The sequence below is a fragment of the Callithrix jacchus genome, chromosome 5 (assembly GCF_049354715.1).
Source record: "Callithrix jacchus isolate 240 chromosome 5, calJac240_pri, whole genome shotgun sequence".
Taxonomy (NCBI): domain Eukaryota; kingdom Metazoa; phylum Chordata; class Mammalia; order Primates; family Cebidae; genus Callithrix; species Callithrix jacchus.
The window spans coordinates 63091026-63105668 of record NC_133506.1 but is presented as its reverse complement, the minus strand read 5'-3'; the positions used below and the strand labels follow the sequence as shown (position 1 = coordinate 63105668).

The following is a 14643-nucleotide window of genomic DNA, read 5'->3' as shown; positions in this document are numbered from 1 at the left end:
CTCTCCTAACAAAGAGAAGCTCTGCCTTAATATAGGCTTATACTCCAGATATTACACATGAAAGAATCTTAGGTTTCCAGCCTTAGAAATTACCGGTGAAAGGGTCTTGGGTTTACAGTTTTAGAAAGCACATATGAAAGGGTCTTGATCGATGGAGGAGTGGGATGGGGTTTTGATCTTGTTTAAGTAAAAGCAATGTCTTCTGGAGAGATTCCCCCACAACACGCCTGCTATTTACAGGAACGTGATTTAGGAGGCCAGTCAGCCATCCTTTTTTTCCTAATGAAAAGCAGTGTGGAGCTCAAGGGGAAGGTGATCCTAGATGCCTGGGTCTCCTTGTCATGATGATACAGAAAAACTTTCAAAGTGACCCCAGACACACCAACCCCTTTAAAAGTGAACCCCAGGCAAACATAAAATCAATTAGCAAGACCACGCACATCAAAGTATACCTTTGTTAAAATCTAACTTAATTGTGGTTTTAAAAGAAATTTAAAATGTGTCAGTTTGGTTACCTTTACTGAATCAAGTTAACAAAGGAGTAATCTCCTGTGAATGAGAGCTCCGGGGATTCAAAAATCACTAAAATTTCTGTCTCCTCTTTATGAACAGAGATAATTATTACCTTTGCTTACCACACAAAACACAATTAAACAACTGAGTATTTCAGCAAGTAACATGCCAGAATTATATCAGAAATCTAAACACCAAAGGAAAAAAGATAATAAAACTAACCCTCAACATGAAGCTCTTCATGCTCTCACGTCAAGACCTGCTTTTTCCTTCAATATGTCTTCTGTTGAGACATTCACTAAGATTTCCAACAGAAGGTGACACTAGGACTAGCCTTGTAGTAGAAGCAGTTGCTGGATATCTGGTCTTCTTTCTCCATAGTAAGCTAGAGACTGACCTCTGCTGTCATCTCCATGGTTCTATGAAGATTGCAAGAGACAAATGCTTAGTATTTCATTTTATCCTAAGTGATTCCTAAATGACTTCAAGTGTTCTAAAAGTTGCCATAAAAGTAAATGGAACATACTGTAAGCCATATTTTAACTCTGAAAATATGTTAGAGCACACCTACTGTATCCAGTTACATTGGTCTAAAGAAGTACATCTATTTCTAGGGGGAACAACTACTTGTTTGTTGGAAATCCCCCTAGAAATCATGTTGTACTCCTTAAATATATACAATAAATCATGTTGTACTCTTTAAATATATACAATTGAAAAGCTAAAAGAAAAAAATAAAAGCTAGAAATACTTGTATTTAGTAAACTAGTTAGAGATTTTTAAAAAACTATCAGTCAAAGACATTTTCAAACAACTGTTTTTACTGCCCTTGCACATTTCACCCATTATCTGGAAAAAATTGAGCATTTGGCATTGAGGAATCATTCAAGGAGACTTTTCCTAGGGGAGAATAAGACAGCTGAGATCAAAGAGAGCTAAAGCAGCATCGACAACAATCAGCTCCTAATACTGTGGCCCACACATCAGAGGTGGGGTCTGCCCTTTCTGTCTTTCACACACCCCCTCAGGCTGACTGAGGTGCTTTTTTTTTTTTTTTTAAATCACTTAGTAAGTGATATGTCCCTTCAACCCTATGTTAATCATTCTGTACTTCACAAGTGTGTCTTGATGTGGAGCGGAAAAACTATACAGGACGCTTCTTCTCAAGGTGCCCTCTAATGATCACAGTCAAGTGAAGGGAATTTACTCAGTGCCAGAATGTGCCCAGAGTCGTCGTACTTGACCCAAGGTTTTCAGCTGCCATCTTCCAAAAATTAATTAAATTCATTAATATTTTGAATTAAGGGAATACTGACAATTTTTATCATGATATCACTGTCTAGATTACGAAGCTTCACAAATATTTAGCTGAAACCCTAAGAGATCGGGCTAACTATACAAGAATATTAAGGGGCTGAGGGAAGCCATGTAAAACCAAAAAACAGCAGTGACATGAACTGTCCTGGACTAAGATTTTAAAGGTCAAGTTCATTTACTATTTATAATTTACAATATTCAATTGTACAGTCTAGTTAGCTTTCACTTCCCACAAATCTCATGAACCTGTCTCACTAGAAGTTATGCTTTGGATGGCAAATTAATGAGCTTAACTTATTTGCTATGATTCTGTATACTGACTTACCTTCTCAGTTTATTTGACAAGGATTTTACAACTTGTAATTTTTCTTGGTAGTTTCTCATACGTTTCCAATTCGATTTTATTTTCAGCTTCCGAAGTTTTTATTCTGGAGAGTTCAGATTGCAGGTCTTTGATTGTGAGTTCCATCTGGGTTTTTTCTGCAGGAATATCATTCACCCTTTGCGCTAACTGTTCTAACTGTTCCTGAGGTGCTGCTTGAGTCTAAAATAATGAAAAGGGAACATTTTAAAGTAATTATAACCTGAATAATTACGTGCATTTGTTTCCTTTTGTTTGGAGTCAATTATTCAGACAATTTTAAGTATGTGAAGAAAGAAGCTCAAGCTTCACATATTTATCATCAGTATCAACTGAATTAATGATTGATTCTGAGTTGTACAACAATCCTCCAAACAATGACAGAAACAAGTTAAGATTTTAAAAATGAAACAATGTAACTTAAAAGCAGTTCAAGAGTATGGTATAATTTCTCAATCACAATTTTTTTCTTTTTTTACTTTTTCTATTAGTCTTCTTTTATGCATACTGGCCTTAGTAATCAATGATTTACTAGTGAGAATTCTTATTATGGAAGATCAATTTAGTTAGAAGAATGATGGAAACCAAAATATTTAAATGGAGAAACAGATATCACCTTCCTTCTAGAAGTCTGCCAAACAAATTGCTGTAAGAAAAGTACAGAAAACATATACGATGGATATATCCGAGATAGAATCTGCAGCAAAACAAATGAAAGCACATTGCAGACAATTAAACCAACATGCAAGGGGAGACTGATTTCCTTTAACTCTTCCACTATCTTCCATCTTGATCTTTCTTCAATCGGCACTTCATACTGTTCAGCTTCACCACGTTCTAACATTTTTCTCTCCATATAACTTTTGAGATTTACTATTACCTGTTTCAGCTGCTGCATCTCCTCCTCTAGTGTTTGACATTTTTTTCTAACACTTTCATAGAGAATAATATCTGCTGAAGGACTTCATTCTCTGCGTGCAGATGTAGACATTGTGAAGGTGCTGTTTCCTGTGCTTCTGTAAGGTCATCCTGCATGAGTCAAAAAACAATATACTTTGGTAATGAAGGAGGCAGACAGAGGCCAGGTGTGGTGGCTCACACCTGTAATCCCAGCACTTTGGGAGGACGAGGTGGATGGATCAACTAAGGTCAGGAGTTTGTGACAAGCCTGGCCAACATGGCAAAACCCCGTCTCTACTAAAAGCACAAAAATGAGCTGGGTGTGCTAGTGGGTGCCTGTAATCCCAGCTACTCAGGAGGCCGAGGCAGGAGAATGGCTTGAATTGGGGAGGTGGAGGTTGCAGTGATCAGAGATAGTGCCACTGCCCTCCAGTGTGGGCAGGAAGAAAATAAGATAAAAGAAAGTAGACAGAGAATGGTCTAACACAAAGCTAATCATTTTTTAAATGAATTCAGTTGCAACAAAATATTACCTATACTGTTGTAGATTCATAAAAAACAGACCCTTGGATTACTCAGAAAATTAAAAACAAAGTTAAAACCACCAGAATTCACAAAAATATATCCTTTACTTTCATCATTTTTTCCACATAACATTTGGATTTGATCTTAGACTTCTGTTTTTCTATGATTATTTCATGGCTTTCCTACTTAAAATGGCTCTAAGTCACCCTTAGCACAAGTCTCTTATTCCTTTAACCCACTGTCATCATCCGTAATTTGCATGGAAGTTTTAGGGGCATTATATTAAATTATTTGGGCCTCAGTCAAGATATGGTTTCCATAATAAGACTCTGAAAATAAGACTCTAATAAATCTTGAAAAAAAGGAGATTCCAGCACCACAAGCCTCTTGCTGAACTGCAAGTGTCTTAAGTTAATTTGAATTATATTTCAAGGAGTAATGACACTTGGAGTTAAAAAGCAATCACATCTCCCAGTATAAAAGTTGAATGGCATGATCCGTACCACTTTTCTGAATAAAAATGCCTAATTTAGTAGCACAATCTTGTAATTCATTGCTGTTTTACACAAAATAAGAGAGCACATTAAACGATGACAACAAAAAATCTCCCTGAAATTTCCGTGGTGCTGAGTTGGAAAGAACTGCTTTCCTTTAGAGGAAATGACTAGGACTTTTTTATTTTAAAAAGGTAAGTGAAGTGGTGGTTCCAAAACATCTGCAAATTGCTTGCCACTTCTCCCATGACATTCCCTCTCCTGAATACAAGCTGGCATTAATAACTGGTTTCTCGTGAACATAATGTGGCAGAACTGCTGTGTGACTGCTAAGGTTGGGTTACAAAATGTCATACAGCTTCCACCTGACTCTCTTTCTCTAGGGACTCTAGTCCTTCAAATGTAGTCACCACGCTGTGAGAAAGCCCAAACTACATGGTGAATCCTCATGTAGGTGGGTGTTTGAGTTGTCTTCCCTACCTAATGTCCCGCCAAAAGCAGCTTCAAATGCCACAAAGGTGAATGAACAAGCCTTTAGATGATTCTAGTCCCAAGCTTTAAGTCACTTCAGCTGATGCCAAGTAAAGAAAAAGTGAGCTGGCCCCACTGAGCCTTCCTTATAACTGCAGCTTATGAACAAAATAGATGTTTTGAGACACGACATTTTATTACATACCAAGAAGTAACTGATACAGATATGGACACTACATATAGATTGCATAACAACTAAAACTACTAAAACATGTAGGATTACCACTGGACCAGGAGCTAAGAAGAAGTTAAAAGGACCTACAGAAGAATAAGCATGAAAACAAAAAGAGTCTTAAAGAGACTGAGTGGAATCCTGATGGTCCTCGAAGAGGCTGGTAGGCAGGTTTTAAGGATAGTGAAGAAAATGATAGTGGAACCTGAAGGAAAGGACACTGTTACTACACAGCTTCAAATGGAAACCAAAAGCATGCAGGAGCAGCTGTATTTCTATCAGACAAAATAGATCTTACGTCAAAAAAAAAAAAAAACATAAAAGAGAAAAAGAAGGTCATTATATAATAACAGGATCAATTCAGCAAGAGTATACAACAGTCATAAAGGTATATGCACTTAACACCTGAGCACAGAGATATATAAGGCAAACATCACTGAAACTAAAGAGACAGTCCCCAGTACAATAGTAGATGAGGACTCCATCACCTGACTTTCAGCGCTGTAAAGATCATCTAAACAGAAAATCGACAAAAAAAAAACATCAAAATTAACCTGCACTGCAGACTATAGGGACCTAGCAGACACTTACAGAACATTTTATTAAAAAGCTGCAGAATACACATTCTTCTCATTAGCACATAGAAAATTCTCCAGAATAAACTATATACTGAGTTTAAAAACTCCTAGGAATCAAGTATCTTCTCAAACCACAATAGAATAAATATAAAAATCAATAACAAGGACAAAAATTTTGGAAACTGTGCAAACACATGGAAATTAAACGGCATGCTCCTGAATGAACAACTGGGCCAATCAATAAATTAAGAAAAAATATTTAAATATCTTGAAACAAATGAAAATGGGAAAAAAACCAACCCCTATAGAAAGTGACAAAAGAAGCACTAAGAGGGCAATTTATAGCAATTAACAGCTACATCTACAAAAGAGAAAGACTTCAAACAAGCAACCTAACAATGTACCTTAAGAAACCAAAACAGCAAGAACAGACTGGAAACTCAAATGTAGTAGAAGCAAAGGAATGATAAAGGCAGGGCAGAACTGAATGAGGTAGAGTAAAAAAACAAAACCAACAAAACATCCTTCAAACTAGAAGACCGTTTTGGGAAAAGACAAACACAACTGATACACTGCTAACTATATTAAACAAGAAAAAAGAGAAAAATAAAAAGAGAAACAGAGAAGGAGATATTAAAACCGATACCAAAGAAATACATGGGGTCGTGAGAGACTACTGTGCACAACTATATGCCAAGAAACTGAAAAGCCTAGAGAAAATGGATACATTCCTGGAAATGCATAACCAGCAAGAACGAAACAAGAAGAAATGGAAACCTGAACAGAACAATGAAAGGTTATGCAATTGAATCAGCAGTAAAGTTTCCCAACAAAGAAAAGTATAAAACTGGATAACTTTACTGCTGAATTCTATTAAACTTTTAAGGAAAAACTAACAGCAATGTTTTGCAAATTACTCCAAAATCTTCCTAGTTTATTTTAAAGGTCAGTATTACTCTAAGGCCAAACCCAGACAAGGACACACACAACAGAAGGAAACTACATGTCAATATCCCTGAAGGACACAGACACAGAAATTGTCAAAGAAATAAAGGGGATCCAAATTGGAAAACAGAAAGTCACACTGTCTCTCTGTGCACATAAAAGAATTCAGCAGGCCGGGTGTGGTGGCTCTCGCCTATAATCCCAGCACTTCGGGAGGCCGAGGCGGGTGGATCACAAGGTCAAGAAATCGAGACCATCCTGGTCAACATGGTGAAACCCCGTCTCTACTAAAAATACAAAAATTAGCTGGCCATGGTGGCGGGTGCCTGGAGTCCCGGCTATTCAGGAGGCTGAGACAGGAGAATTGCCTGAACCCAGGAGGCGGAGTTTGCGGTGAACCGAGATCGCGCCATTGCACTCCAGCCTGGGTAACAACAGCGAAGCTCCCTCTCAAAAAAAAAAAAAAAAAAAAAAAAAAAAATTGGGCATGGTGGCGTGTGCCTGTAATCCCAGCTCCTTAGGAGGCTGAGGCAGGAGAATTGCCTGAACCAAGGAGGCAGAGGTTCTGGTGAGCCGAGATCACGCCATTGCACTCCAGCCTGGATAACGAGAGCGAAACTCCATCTCAAAATAAAAGAAAATTAGCTGGGCATGGTGGCCTGTGCCTGTAATCCCAGCTCCTTAGGAGGCTGAGGCAGGAGAATTGCCTGAACCCAGGAGGTGGAGGTTGCAGAGAGCCGAGATCGCGCCATTGCAGTCCAGCCTGAGTAACAAGAGCAAAACTCCATCTCAAAAAAAAAAAAAAAGATTGCTATTTTCGTACTCGTCTCCAGAATACCGACTCCTCCCCTGTGCGCTACAAAGTAAAAGATTGCTATTGCCTTACTCACCTCCGACATACTCCAGGGTCTTTGGGAGTTTCCTCCCCTAACCATTTCAAATTTTTTAAATTCTCGCTCTTCCATGCCTCCCTCTTCCTTTTTCTGTTGCCAGTTCCCTGATGACAGTTACTGGTTTTCCTGAATGGAATCCTGGGCCTATCCCTCACCCCCACCTTCACTTTCAACCAGTTTGAAACCATTTGGCTCCTTTTTTGCCAGAACAGTTGCTGTCATTGTAAAGTTTTTAGATCAATAAAGTCAGTGGCTTTCATGAAAAAAAAAAAAAAAATGAAAACTACAGCCCAATATTTCCGATGAATGTAGACACAAAAGTCTCAACAAAATATTAGCAAATGAAACCCAGCAACACATCAAAAGTTTACTTCACCACAATCAAGTCGGGTTTATTCTTGTGATGCAAGGTTGGTTCAAAGTACACAAATCAGTAAATGTGTTTCACCACATAAACAGAATGGAAAAGGAAAAACCATATGATCATCACAAAAGATGCAAAAAAGCTTTCAATAACATCCAGAATCCCTTCATAAAAAAAACAACACCACATTAGGCATCAAACAAATAGACCTCCAAATAACAAGGGCCACTTTGTAACAAACCTGCAGCTGAAATCACAGAATGGGCAAAAGCTGGAAGTGGGGGCTGAGTGCAGTGGCTCATGCTTGTAACTCCAGCATGTTGGGAGGTATCACTTGAGGCCAGGAGTCTGAGATCAACCTGGCAACACAGTGAGACCCTATCTCTATAAAATAATAAAGAAAAATTTTAAAGGAAAAAGAACAAAAAAAGTTGGAAGCATTCCCCTTGACAGCTGGAACAAGACAAGGATGCCCCATCTCACCACATCTATTCAACATAGGACTGGAACTCCCACCTAGCCAGAGCAATCAGGCAAAAGAAAGAAAGAAAAGGCATACAAAAAGGAAAGGAAGCCAAACTATCTCTCTTTGCTGATGATCTGATGCTATACGTAGAAAACTCTAAAGAGTCTGCCAGTGTATCCTGGAACTGATAAATGACTTCAGTCAGAATGCAAAAATATCAGTAGCATTTCTATAGACCAATAAAGTTCAAGCTGAGAGACAAATCCAGAATGTAATTCCATTGACAACAGCCATACACAAAAAAGCAAAATACTTAGGAATGCATCTAACCACAGAGATGAAACGTGTCTAAAAGGAGAACTACAAAACACTGCTGAAAAGTCATGACACCAAAAAAACGCAAAAACATTCCATGCTCACAGATTGGAAAAAATCAGTATCAGTAAAATGGCCATACTGCCCAAAGCAATCTACAAACTTCAATACTATTCCTATCAAACTACAAAGGTCATTTTTCACAGCATTAGAAAAAACGATTCTAAAATTTCATATGGAACCGGAAAAGAGCCCAAACACCCACAGCCATCCTAAGCAAAAAGAACAAAACCTGACACATCACACTGCCCAACTTCAAACTATACTACAGTAAACAAAGGCTACAATGAACAAAACAGCATGGTACTGGCACAAAAACAGACACACAGACCAATGGAACAGAATAGAGAGCCCAGAAATAAAGTCACAAGCCTATAACCATTTGATCTTTGAAAAAGCGCAATGGGGAAAGGACTCCCTGTTCAATAAATGGTGCTGGGATGACTTGCTATCCATACATAGAAATATGAACCTTGACCCCTAGCTATCACCACATATAAAAATGAATGAAAGCTGAAGTACATTCTTAAAAGAAAAACCTCTAACTATAAAAACCCTACAAGAAAACCAAAGAAACATACTATTTGAAATCAGCCTCCGAATATAATTTATGAATAAGTCGTCAAAAGCAACTGCAACAAAAGTCAAAATGAGAAATTGGGACCTAGTTAAACAAAGGAGCTTCTGTATAGAATAAGGAACCATTCAAGAGACTAACTAGGCAACCTAAATCATGAAAGAATGTATTTACAAGCGATGCATTAAACAGTTCTAATATCCAGAACCTATAAGAAACTTAAATCAACAAGCAACAATTTAAAAATATATAAAAGTGGGCAAAATACATAAAGAGACATTTCCCAAAAAGAGACAGAAAAGCAGAGGACAAAACTGAAAAAAAAGCTCATTGCACTAATCATCAGAGAAAAGCAAATCAAAGCCACAATGAAATGCCATCTCATACCAGACTTAATGGGCATCACTAAAAAGGCAAAAAATAAGCAACATCGACCCAGATTTTGGCAGAGCTGCTACAGTGAAAAGGGAATTCAAATACACTGCTGGAGAAAATGGTAAATTCATTTAGCCACTGTGGAAAGCAGTTTGGAGATTTCTGTCATGGAACTAAAAATAGAACTGCCTTCAACCCAGCAATCCCATTAGTGGGTTAAATACCCACTCCCTCCCAGAAATCATTCTACCAATAAGACACGTGCACCCATATGTTGGCTGCAGCACTATTCACAATAGCAAAGATATGGAATCAATCCAGAGGCCCATCAATAGTGCACTGGATTAAGAAAATGTAGCACACATAAAATATGTAATACTATGCAGCTATAACAAGAACAAAATAATGTTCTTTGCAAGAACACGGATGTAGCTGGAGGCCATTATGCTAAGCAAACTGATGTGGAAACAGAAAACCAAATACTACATGTCTCACTTGTCACTGGGACCTAAACATTGGGTCCACATGGACATAAAGAGGGGAGCAACAGACACTGGGGACTACAAGAAGAGGGATTGGGTTGTGACAACGGTTGAAAAATGACATGCCAGGTACATGCTCACTACCTTGGGGTTAGGTACAATTGCACCCTAAACCTAACCATTATGCAATATACCTTTGTAACAAACCTGCACATGTACCCCTAAATCTAAAATAAAAGTTAGAGGTGGTGGCTCACACCTGTAATCCCAGCACTTTGGGAGACCGAGGTGGGCAGATCACGAGATCAAGAGATCGAGACCATCCTGGCCAACATGGTAAAACACTGTCTCATTTTTTTTTAAATTTTTTATTGCATTTTAGGTTTTGGGGTACATGTGCAGAACATGCAAGACAGTTGCATAGGTACACACATGGCAGTGTGTTTTGCTTCTTTTCTCCCCTTCACCCATATTTGGCCTTTCTCCCCAGGCTATCCCTCCCCACCTCCCCCTCCCACTGACCCTCCCCTTTTCCCCGAAATAGACCCAAGTGTTTAGTACTCCCCTCCCTGTGTCCATGTGTTCTCATTTTTCATCACCCGCCTATGAGTGAGAATATGCGGTGTTTCATTTTCTGTTCTTGTGTCAGTTTGCTGAGAATGATGTTCTTCAGATTCATCCATGTCCCTACAAATGACACAAACTCATCATTTCTGATTGCTGCATAATATTCCATGGTATATATGTGCCACATTTTACCAATCCAGTCTATCATCAATGGGCATTTGGGTTGATTCCAGGTCTTTGCTATTGTAAACAGTGCTGCAATGAACATTCGTGTGCATGTGTCCTTATAGTAGAATGATTTATAGTCCTTTGGATATATACCCAGTAATGGGATTGCTGGGTCAAATGGAATTTCTATTTCTAAGGCCTTGAAGAATCGCCACACTGTCTTCCACAATGGTGGAACTAATTTACACTCCCACCAACAGTGTAAAAGTGTTCCTTTTTCTCCACATCCTCTCCAGCATCTGTTGTCTCCAGATTTTTTAATGATCGCCATTCTAACTGGCATGAGATGGTATCTCAATGTGGTTTTGATTTGCATCTCTCTGATGATCAGTGACGATGAGCATTTTTTCATATGAGTGTTGGCCTCATATATGTCTTCTTTCGTAAACTGTCTGTTCATATCTTTTGCCCACTTTTGAATGGGCTTCTTTGTTTTTTTCCTGTAAATCTGTTTGAGTTCTTTGTAAATTCTGGATATCAGCCCTTTGTCAGATGGGTAAACTGCAAAAATTTCTTCCCATTCTGTTGGTTGCCGATCCACTCTAGTGACTGTTTCTTTTGCCGTGCAGAACCTGCGAAGTTTGATTAGGTCCCATTTGCCTATTTTGGCCTTTGTTGCCAATGCCTTTGGTGTTTTGTTCATGAAGTCCTTGCTTACTCCTATGTCTTGGATGGTTTTGCCTAGATTTTCCTCTAGGGTTTTTATGGTGCCAGGTCTTATGTTTAAGTCTTTAATCCATCTGGAGTTAATTTTGGTGTAAGGTGTCAGGAAGGGGTCCAGTTTCTGCTTTCTGCACATGGCTAGCCAGTTTTCCCAACACCATTTGTTAAACAGAAAATCCTTTCCCCATTGCTTGTTTTTGTCGGGTTTATCAAAGATTGTATGGTTGTAGATATGTTGTGTTGCCTCCGATGCCTCTGTTTTGTTCCATTGGTCTATATCTCTGTTTTGGTACCAGTACCATGCTGTTTTGAGTACTGTAGCCTTGTAGTATAGGTTGAAATCCGGTAGTGTGATGCCCCTTGCTGTGTTCTTTTTGCTTAGAATTGACTTGGCTATGCGGGCTCTCTTTTGGTTCCATATGAAGTTCATGGTGGTTTTTTCCAGTTCTGTGAAGAAAGTCAATGGTAGCTTGATGGGGATAGCGTTGATTCTGTAAATTACTTTGGGCAGTATAGCCATTTTTACGATATTAATTCTTCCTAACCATGAACATGGAATGTTTCTCCATCTGTTTGTGTCCTCTCTGATTTTGTTGAGCAGTGGTTTGTAGTTTTCCTTGAAGAGGTCCCTTACATTCCTTGTGAGTTGTATTCCAAGGTGTTTTATTCTTTTTGTAGCAATTGTGAATGGCAGTTTGTTCTTGATTTGGCTTTCTTTAAGTCTGTTATTGGTGTAGATGAAGGCTTGTGATTTTTGCACATTGATTTTATATCCTGAGACTTTGCTGAAGTTGCTTATCAGTTTCAGGAGTTTTTGGGCTGAGGCGATGGGGTCTTCTAGGTATACTATCATGTCGTCTGCAAATAGAGACAATTTGGCTTCCACCTTTCCTACTTGAATACCCTTTATTTCTTTTTCTTGCCTGATTGCTCTGGCTAGAACTTCCAGTACTATATTGAATAGGAGTGGTGAAAGAGGGCATCCTTGTCTAGTGCCGTATTTCAAAGGGAATGCTTCCAGTTTTTGCCCATTGAGTATGATATTGGCTGTTGGTTTGTCATAAATAGCTTTTATTACTTTGAGATACGTTCCATCGATACCGAGTTTATCGAGGGTTTTTAGCATAAAGGGCTGTTGAATTTTGTCAAATGCCTTCTCTGCATCAATTGAGATAATCATGTGGTTTTTGTTTTTGGTTCTGTTTATGTGGTGAATTACGTTTATAGACTTGTGTATGTTGAACCAGCCTTAAATTCCTGGGATGAATCCTACTTGATCATGATGAATAAGTTTTTTGATTTGCTGTTGCAATTGGCTTGCCAATATTTTATTGAAGATTTTTGCATCTATGTTCATCATGGATATTGGCCTGAAGTTTTCTTTTCTTGTTGGGTCTCTGCCGAGTTTTGGTATCAGAATGATATTGGTCTCATAAAATGATTTGGGAAGGATTCCTTCTTTTTGGATTATTTGGAATAGTTTCAGAAGGAATGCTACCAGCTCCTCTTTGTGTGTCTGGTAGAATTAGGCTGTGAACCCGTCCGGACCTGGGCTTTTTTTGTGTGGTAGGCTCTTAATTGCTGCCTCGACTTCTGACCTTGTTATTGGTCTATTCATAGTTTCAGCTTCCTCCTGGTTTAGGCTTGGGAGGACACAGGAGTCCAGGAATTTATCCATTTCTTCCAGGTTTACTAGTTTATGTGCATAGAGTTGTTTGTAATATTCTCTGATGATGGTTTGAATTTCTGTGGACTCTGTGGTGATTTCCCCTTTATCATTTTTTATTGCATCTATTTGGTTGTTCTCTCTTTTATTTTTAATCAATCTGGCTAGTGGTCTGTCTATTTTGTTGATCTTTTCAAAAAACCAGCTCTTGGATTTATTGATTTTTTGAAGGGTTTTTCATGTCTCAATCTCCTTCAGTTCAGCTCTGATCTTAGTTATTTCTTGTCTTCTGCTGGTTTTGAGTTTTTTTGATCTTGCTCCTCTAACTCTTTCAATTTTGATAATAGGGTGTCAATTTTGGATCTCTCCATTCTTCTCATATGGGCACTTATTGCTATATACTTTCCTCTAGAGACTGCTTTAAATGTGTCCCAGAGATTCTGGCATGTTGTGTCTTCGTTCTCATTGGTTTCGAAGAACTTCTTTATTTCTGCCTTCATTTCGTTGTTTATCCAGTCAACATTCAAGAGCCAGTTGTTCAGTTTCCATGAAGCTGTGCGGTTCTGGGTTGGCTTCTGAATTCTGAGTTCTAACTTGATTGCACTATGGTCTGAGAGGCTGTTTGTTATGATTTCAGTTGTTTTGCATTTGCTGAGCAGTGCTTTACTTCCAATTATGTGGTCAATTTTAGAGTAGGTGTGATGTGGTGCTGAGAAGAATGTATATTCTGTGGATTTGGGGTGGAGAGTTCTGTAAATGTCTATCAGGTTTGCTTGCTCCAGGTCTGAGTTCAAGCCCTGGATATCCTTGTTGATTTTCTGTCTGGTTGATCTGTCTAATATTGACAGTGGAGTGTTAAAGTCTCCCAATATTACTGTGTGGGAGTCTAAGTCTCTTTGTAAGTCATTAAGAACTTGCCTTATGTATCTGGGTGCTCCTGTATTGGGTCCATATATGTTTAGGATTGTTAGCTCTTCTTGTATCGATCCTTTTACCATTATGTAATGGCCTTCTTTGTCTCTTTTGATCTTCGTTGCTTTAAAGTCTATTTTATCAGAGATGAGAATTGCAACTCCTGCTTACTTTTGCTCTCCATTTGCTTGGTGAATCTTCCCCCATCCCTTTATTTTGAGCCTTTGTGTATCCTTGCATGTGAGATGGGTTTCCTGGATACAGCACACTGATGGGTTTTGGATTTTTGTCCAATTTGCCAGTCTGTGTCTTGATTGGTGCATTTAGTCCATTTACATTTAGGGTTAATATTGTTATGTGTGAATTTGATACTGCCATTTTGATGCTAAGTGGCTGTTTTGCCTGTTAGTTGTTGTAGATTCTTCATTATGTTGATGCTCTTTAGCATTTACTGTGATTTTGAAATGGCTGGTACTGGTTGTTTCTTTCTATGTGTAGTGCCTCTTTCAGGAGCTCTTGTAAAGCAGGCCTGGTGGTGACAAAATCTCTGAGTACTTGCTTGTTCGCAAAGGATTTTATTTTTCCTTCACTTCTGAAGCTCAGTTTGGCTGGATATGAAATTCTGGGTTGAAAGTTCTTTTCTTTAAGGATGTTGAATATTGGCCCCTACTGTCTTCTGGCTTGTAGAGTTTCTGCCGAGAGATCTGCTGTGAGTCTGATGGGCTTCCCTTTGTGGGTG

At 38.6% G+C, this 14643-nt stretch overlaps 1 protein-coding gene across 10 annotated transcripts in view; it reads right to left on the bottom strand.

Annotated features, from left to right (window-relative positions):
• SPECC1 (sperm antigen with calponin homology and coiled-coil domains 1) overlaps positions 1–14643 on the bottom strand; it is a 498473-nt gene that overhangs the window by 46478 nt on the left and 437352 nt on the right. For all 10 annotated transcript variants that reach the window (XR_013535346.1, XR_013535347.1, XR_013535355.1 and 7 more), the window contains 3 exons: positions 3072–3220; positions 2156–2374; positions 736–932 (listed from right to left, as the gene is read on the bottom strand). The gene's annotated coding sequence lies outside the window, so the exon portion shown is untranslated. The remainder of the gene's footprint in view (positions 1–735; positions 933–2155; positions 2375–3071; positions 3221–14643) is intronic.